Below are 8152 nucleotides of genomic sequence, written 5' to 3'. Positions count from 1 at the left end.
CTTGGTGACCTGCTAAACGCTGCATGAAATCTGATGGTGTGAGAGACACATTTCAGCTTAATGTTGTGGGACTTGGGGTTTGAGTCCTACTCTCTGTCTGACCTTGGATGGCTGGTTGTATGAAATGAGAATAGTGATACTGACCTTGGTGGGTTGGGGTGATAATCTAATGAATTACATTTATTAAAATGCTTTTATAGATTGCCATTCTATAAATAACCATTTCCTTCTTTGGGGTCTCGAAAAGGTGTACAGCCAGCTGTCCATAGTCTGTTGCAGTCATATAGGGACTAGCAGAAGGATTAAGAGAAATGGACTGGTCAGTAACATATTCTGTCATCCAGGCCTGCCCAGGAAGGATCAAGGACTGAGTCCAGGTCAAACCAAAGACCAATCCCACCCACCACCCAACTCTCTCCTGGGAGCAACATGGCCTTGGAGGAGTCTTTACTAGTTTTTAAGAAAAGCTTCCAGATGCATAGGCACCTAATTCCCAGGTAAATATGCTTCATTTTCTTGAGAAATGCCAAGAGCATAAAAGTTTTCTCTAGATTTCAGTTCTTGAGTCTCTGGCAATCTTTACTTTTCAATTTTTTCTTTATAATTTTAAACACAATTATAGTGATTAAGTGATTACACTGATTACACTATAGGAAGGTGGGGATAAAAAAGAGGATATACACTTCCTGGAAGGTGGGGATATAAAAGGGGATAAAAGTTCTTGGGGAAAGATTCCTCTTCCCCAGAAAGTTTATTTGAGAGTCTCTTTTTTTCCTGAAAACTTATGATGTGTGGGTTTTCAAAGTGACAGCAGCAGAGAGGAAGAAAGCTAAGAGAAGAAGCTAGGGCTTTTGTTTGTTTCACATTTACACTGTCCTTTGTAACACCTCTTAGTCTTGATATTTGAAAGAATGACTTTAAGAACTATAGAGACCTCTAGAACTTTTTGGTTTACTGTAAAACATTTTGTTTATTTTTCTAGCCTCTTTATTTTGGTTTATGGTGTGTGTGGGGGGGGGGGGGGAGGTGTAGGTGCACGTGTGCATGCGTCCTTCCAAATAGGACTTCGGCTGGTACAATTCCTTCCATAACACCCATGAAATTTTACCAGGGCTAGTTAGTTAGACAAACCAATTCATATTTATAGAATCTCTACTAAGTACCACACTGGCCCAATTTGAATAGAATGTTCCCTGGTTGTGGAAATGCATATCTTAGTTTGATTGTTTAGCTCTGAGATGACTTTGGTCCTTGCATCTGTGGCTCTCACGTGGTGTTCTCTCATTGAGACTGCAAAGGATTAAGGAGTATGTTCTCTTCTTTCCTCAGAAGGAAGGCAATACATAGCCAAGGCTGGAGAAATGAAAGCTCTGTAACTGAGTTTATCCTCCTGGGCTTCTCCAGAAATCCCTGGACCAACTGGATCCTTTTCTTCCTCTTCCTCTTTCTTCACTTATTTACAGTCCTGGGCAATGGGCTTATTGTTACCTTGATCAGAGTAGATGCACACCTCTACACCCCCATGTACTTCTTCCTCAGCATCCTGTCTGTACTGGATCTCAGCTATGCCATCACCACTGCGCCCCAGATGTTGATCCATCTAGTAAGCAGAATAAGACCACATCCTATATTGGGTGTGTGGTCCAGATGTATGTTTTCCTGATCTTGGGAATCACTGAGACCTGAATTTTTGCAGCCATGGCCTATAACAGATATGTTGCCATATGCTATCCACTCCAAGACTAGCCAAACCCTGTGTATAGTTCTGGTAGTCAGCTCTGCCCTTTGTGGTCTCACCTGTGTCCTCATTTACACAGTCTTTGCAATGAATCTGCCCTACTGTGACCCCAATGAGATCAACCACTTCTTTTTTTTTTTTTTTTTTTTTTTAATTTTTTTTTCAACGTTTATTCATTTTTGGGACAGAGAGAGACACAGCATGAACGGGGGAGGGTCAGAGAGAGAGGGAGACACAGAATCGGAAACAGGCTCCAGGCTCTGAGCCATCAGCCCAGAGCCTGACGCGGGGCTCGAACTCCCGGACCGCGAGATCGTGACCTGGTTGAAGTCGGACGCTTAACCGACTGCGCCACCCAGGCGCCCCAATCAACCACTTCTTTTGTGAAATTCCTGCTGTCTTGAAGTTGGCTTGTGCAGATACATCCCTCAATGACCAAGTGGACTTTATCTTGGGTTTCATCTTGCTCCTGATCCCATTATCCCTCATCCTGGCCTCATATGTTTGCATTTTCATGGCTATTCTAAAGATTCATTCCACTCAGGGATGAATCAAAGCGTTCACCACCTGTGCTTCACACATCACTGTGGTCATTATGTTCTGTATTCAATACATGGTCATGTATATAAGGCCTGGTTCTGAAGCCTCCCCAGAGGATGACAAAAGTTGGCCCTGTTCTACAATGTCGTTTCTGCCTTTCTCAACCTCATCATTTACAGCCTCTGGAACAAAGATGTGAAGAGGGCTTTCTTCAAGTTAATTAGAATGAGTAAGGATGCTCAACAGCCATAGACTAGGACAGCCTGCAGTGCCTCTGATCTCTCTCTATCCCATCCATACTTCCACTGAAGTCATTAGACTGGATGAGGAGCCCAGAATGAAGGAAATGTCTAGGAAAAAAAAACACTTTTGCATTAATTTGGCCACTGGACACATTAGGGAAGGACTCAGAGAGAATTGTGTTCAGGCTGAAATATATCATTGATCTTCTTTGGCTTTCGAAGAATCACCTTAATTCTCTGGGATTTAATTTCCATATCTGTAAAATGTGTTTCATGATATTTATTGTGCTTAAGTAATAATAACTGACTTTAACGTCACTATGTGTTTTATATGCACTTATTATTTTAATTCTTATAACAACTCCAGAGGTAGGTATTATCATCCTCTTCATACAGATAAAGAAACTGAGGCACAAGAAGATTAAGTAAATTGTCAAGTGCTACCCAGCTAAAAAGTAACACAATTGAGATTTGAACCCAGCTAATACGGTTCCAGAGCCCAGGCTCTTATATATTATATTACGCTATTTCTTGAGTTGTTAATAGAGACTTTTAGGATCAGCTGAGATAACAGATGAGATGGTATTGAGGAAAATTTAAAACACTTAGGATTGTTATTCTAAGTCACAACTATAGAGTCAGACCCATGAAGTCTAGAGTTCTATTGGATACTTATGTTTTTCTCACTAGCATTTGGTAGCCTAAGCAAATAGCATTGTGCTATGAACTATTAACTTCTCAATAAAAGTTTGTTGAGTGAGTTTTCCAAGCCCCACCTCTATCCTCAGTCTGCCATCTCCCCAATTTTTCTTTCAGCTCCTCTTTACTTTCATGGGTCTCTCTTTCACTTCATTATACCTACCCCCCAAATGTGGCTTCCAGCAACCTAGAGTTTTATTCACAAGGAGCATGCCTTGGTATCTACAACTAACTTACCCTTAAATTTCATTTGCCACCAGAGAGATCAAGGGAACAATGGGAAGAACCCTGAGCTTTAGTCCTACCTTAATTTGTTGAGAACTTGGAAAAAACGCCTAATCTACCTGGAACTCAGTCCCACCAATCTGTAAAATGGAGATAGTGGCCATATCTGACCCTGGCTATCCCATAATATTATTTTTAAGTTCAAATGGGAACAGACCTTAAAACTTAAATAATTATATAAATTATCATTAGAGAGTCATTACCTTTAAAGCTAGATACCTCAGAAAATGTTCATTATTAATGGTAGCTTATATTTCTCAACTATAAATGTTAAGATCAGGCTTATTGTGAGGTCAGGATGTATGGGTTAGATAGTCATGATGGTAATTGACTGCATTTACAGAGTCATGCCTTCAACATACACATACACACACACACCCCAAAGTTAGTGAAACACAATCACAACATCAGCTGCCATATTAACCAGGAACTAAAATATTTCTAATGCTATCAAAGCAAATCAAATTTCTACCACTCTGAATTCAGACAAATACCGAACTGCTTTCCAAAAGGCAATAAAAGATACAAATCTCTTCAAATCAGCTGCTCTCTACATATCTTTCTACAAGGATTCCATTAATAAAATATTCCAATTACTCTTAGCTGCTTAGAAACAAGTTTTATTTGTAAACCAAGGATCATCTGAATGTTAAGAAAGCCCAAAAGATTACTAAATGCTAAGAGTGTGTTTTGCTCATTAACAAGTTTTTCCAGAAGACAAGTTTAGGGGAATTGCCAGCCTAGAGTGCTCTTAGCATTCCCCAAGCATGAAAGAAATGGGAGCTTTAAGACTGATGTGGAACTGTGAGGAGGGAAGGGTCTGTAGTTCCAGGGTTTCCCCCATGAAGGCCACAGCCTCTAAGGAGAGAAGCCCTGGGGAGGAAGGAGCCTTGACTGCCTGAAGAAAAAAAAAATTTTAACAAGACATGATTATTGTGTTTCTGGGGGGCTTGTTATGAAAATTGCTCTGGGGTCATTAAAGGTGGCAAGTAAGGATCATTTGCTGGAGCTAATGGGACTTCCTTCTTCAGGCTCTCAGAGCAATAGAAACCCATAGCAGTCCCACATCATCCCCCCATATCCTGCCATGATCCCTCTCCTCCAGCTAGTCCTGATTCCTCAGGTCTTTTCATGGGCCGATCCACCCAGAGAGCTCTCTCCTCCATGTCTCTTCTTCAGGAAGCATCCTAACTACTTTCTGTCTAGATGAAAGCTTTTTCTTTCCCTTTGCCCTACAATAGAACACTCAGCTGGGAGAGATCTTAAAGGGTCTAACCCTTATGTTGGCCTTGAGTCTCTCTGACATCAAGAACTACTAACATGTCATTCAAATATATTTACATAAGACTCAAGGCATGTGGCTTGGAATGTTCTTTCTCTCATTCATAATTGGAAAAAAAAAAAAGCAAGATGAAATCTCAGCAAATTGGGAGTAAAAAGAAATTTACTCTCCGTGACAAGAAACACTTAACTAAAACCCTGCAGTTAACATCATACATAATGGTGAAAGACTAAGTGCTTTCCCCCCAAAACCAGTGCCAAAATAAGGATGCTTGCTTTCGTAACTCCTATTCAAAATAGTACTGGAAGTCCTAGCCAGTGTAATAAGATGAGAAAAGAGAAGATAAGAAAGGAAGAAGTAAAACTGCTTCCATTTACAAATAATCTAGTTGCCTATGAAAAAAAAAAAAAAAAGGGCAAAGGGGCACCTGGGTGGCTCAGTCGATTAAGAGTCCCACTCTTGATTTTTGGCTCAGGTTATGATCTCACGGTTTGTGGGATAGAGCCCTGTGTTGAGTTCTGCACTGACAGCAAGGATCCTGCTTGGGATTCTCCCCATCCCTGTTTCTCTGCCCCTCCCCCACTCACACTGTGTGCTCTCTCTCTCTCAAAATAAATAAATAAACATTTTTTAAAAGGTGAGGATTCTACATTAAAACTCTTAGAACTAATTAATGGCGGCTGCAACATTACAGAATGCAAGATTAACACAAAGGAAGCAATTATATTTCCATATAGTAACAATGAACAATTGGAAACTAAAATTATATAATGTTATTTACAATAGCTCCTTAAAAATTAAATACTATTAGGTATAAATTAACAAAACATGTACAGTATCTGTGCTGAACTGTAAAACACTGATGAAAAGAATCACAGAAGTAAATAAATGGAGAGACATTTCATGGTCCTGGATTGAAAAATGATACATAGTAAAGATGCCAATTCTCCCTCAAATTATTCTGCAGTTTAATACAATTCCTATAAAAATTCCAACAGGATTTTTTGTTGATACGAACAAGTAAATCTGAAAATTTATATAAAAAGGCAAAGGAACTAGATTAAAGAAATTTGGGGGAAAAAAGGAATAAAGGTAGAAGAACCTGTATCCAATTCTAAGACTTGTATAGATGTTGTAATCAGCAATATTGGTATTGGTACAGATAGACACAAATATCAGTGAAATAGATTAGAGAGTTGAGAAAAGGTCACAAAAGTATTTAAAAGTATTTATTCATATTTGATGAAACTGGAAAAAGTAATTGAATAGAGAAAGGATAGGATAGTGGTTTTTTTAAATGTTTATTTATTTAATTTGAGAGCGAGAGAGCAAGGGAGCAGCAGAGGGGCAGAGACAGAGGGAGACAGAGAGAATCCCAAGCAGGCTCCGCACTGTCAGCACGGAGCCCAATGTGGGGCTTGAACTTATGAACTGTGAGATCATGACCTAAGCTGAAACCAAGAGTCAAACGCATAACCAACTGAGCCACCCAGGCACCCCTTGGTAGGATAGTGTTTTTAACCCGTGGTGTTGGAACTATTGGAAGTATAGAGAAAAAGATAAATCTCAATTTAAACCTCTTCCTTATTCAAAAATTAACTTAAAATTGATCACAGAGCTAAATGCAAACTGCGAAACCATAAAACCCTCAGAAAAAAATAAGAGAAAATCTTTATGATCTAGTGTTAGGTAAATATTTCTTAGACATTACACTAAAACATGACCCATATAATGGAACTCTGTGCATGACCAAATTGATGGTTCAGTGGGTATGATAACACGATTTATTATGGGCTGTTTTGTTTGCCAAGTCACATGGTGACTCATAGCTATTCAGTATCCACCAGGCAGGGCACAGGAGCTATTTTTAAAATAATTTATTTGAAATAATTTAAGATGCACAAAGAGCTGCAAGAATAGTACATAAAATTCTGGTGTGCCCTTTAAAATTCCAGCTTCCCTCAATGATAACATCTTACATAATCATAGTACATTGTCAAAAGTAGGAAACGAACATTGGTTACAATACTAAACTAGAGACATTATTCAGATTCCACAAGTTTTTTTATATACCTTCAGTTTTTTGGGTAGTTTTGTTACAAACTGAATTGTGTCTCCCCTTTCTTCCACCAAATTCATATGTTGAAGCCCTAATCTGCAATATAACTAGGTTGGAGATAGAGCCTTTAAAGAGATCATTAAAGTTGAATGATGTCATATGGGTGGGTCTTCATCCAATCTGACTGGCACCCTAGTAAAAAGAGGAAATTGAGGCACACAAGAGACACCAGGGAGAAGACACAGAGAGACACAGAGAAGACACAGAGACACAGAAGACACAGAAGACACAGACACAGAGAAGACACAGAGAGAAGACCATGTGGGGACACAGCAAGAAGGCAGTTGTCTACAAGCCAAGGAGAGAGGCCTCAGGAGAGGCCAAATAACTTGACCTTGGACTTTCAGCTTCCAAATCCGTGAGAAAATAAATGTCCTTTGTTTAACTCTTCCAATCTGCAGAATTTTGCTATGGCAGCCCTAGCAAATCAGTACGAGTTCTATGATATTTTATCACAGACTATTCCATTTCCACAAAGCCACACATATTACCCCTTTGTAGCCATCCCTCCCCACAATTCTCACCCCATTACCTATCTATTTGGTCTCTATCACTTTAATTCATCATTTGAAGAATTGTACAGAAACGAAATCACACAGTATGTGTATAGATGCCCTCAAGTGTGGCTATACATTATTTCATGGGCGGTTGCTAATGGGATGGAAGATTGGCCAGGAAGAAAAAGATTAGAGGATTCATGATGAGGGGTCTAGAAGAGGTTATGTGGATATGCCTCTCACAGACCCAGAATATGAGGATAATCATGTGCTAACACAGTGAGCATCCACTGCGGGGGTGTCTCTCGATAATCAGGTGGACTAGATGATCCACCTGTAGATCAGTCAGCCTCTTTCCCTAACCATACAAGTGCTTGCTCTACAAAGCAGCCACTGTAGCATGACAGAGGAAATGTATGGACTCAGCCACGTGAACTCGGCCTCATCAAGGCTGAGTCAGCCATTGCCACTGCTGTGTGCCAGGCCCCAGCAGCAGAGAGAGAGGCTGAGCCTCTGATGTGGTACCATTCCCTGGGGTAGCTGCCAGCCACCTGGTGACACATAAATTACATTAGACCCTTTCCATCACAAAGAGGCTACAATATGTCATCCCAAGGATAGTCTCATATTCAGGTTTCCTGCCGGCAGCATGTCTGACAACCCACAATCAGTGGTCTTATAGAGTGTCTTATCCATTGCCATAGTATTCCATGCAGTGTCATCTCTGACCAGGAAACACACTTTCCCTCA

The 8152-nt window shown here is 40.1% G+C and overlaps 1 pseudogene; it reads left to right on the top strand.

Moving 5' to 3' along the window:
- Positions 1-700: 700 nt before the first annotated feature.
- On the top strand, positions 701-1867 carry LOC123596786 (annotated as a pseudogene).
- The last annotated feature ends 6285 nt before the right edge of the window (positions 1868-8152 follow it).

The sequence above is a fragment of the Leopardus geoffroyi genome, chromosome C1 (genome assembly GCF_018350155.1).
Source record: "Leopardus geoffroyi isolate Oge1 chromosome C1, O.geoffroyi_Oge1_pat1.0, whole genome shotgun sequence".
NCBI classification, from domain to species: Eukaryota; Metazoa; Chordata; class Mammalia; order Carnivora; family Felidae; genus Leopardus; species Leopardus geoffroyi.
The sequence above is the reverse complement of the archived record's forward strand: the minus strand, read 5'-3'. Positions and strand labels throughout refer to the sequence as shown.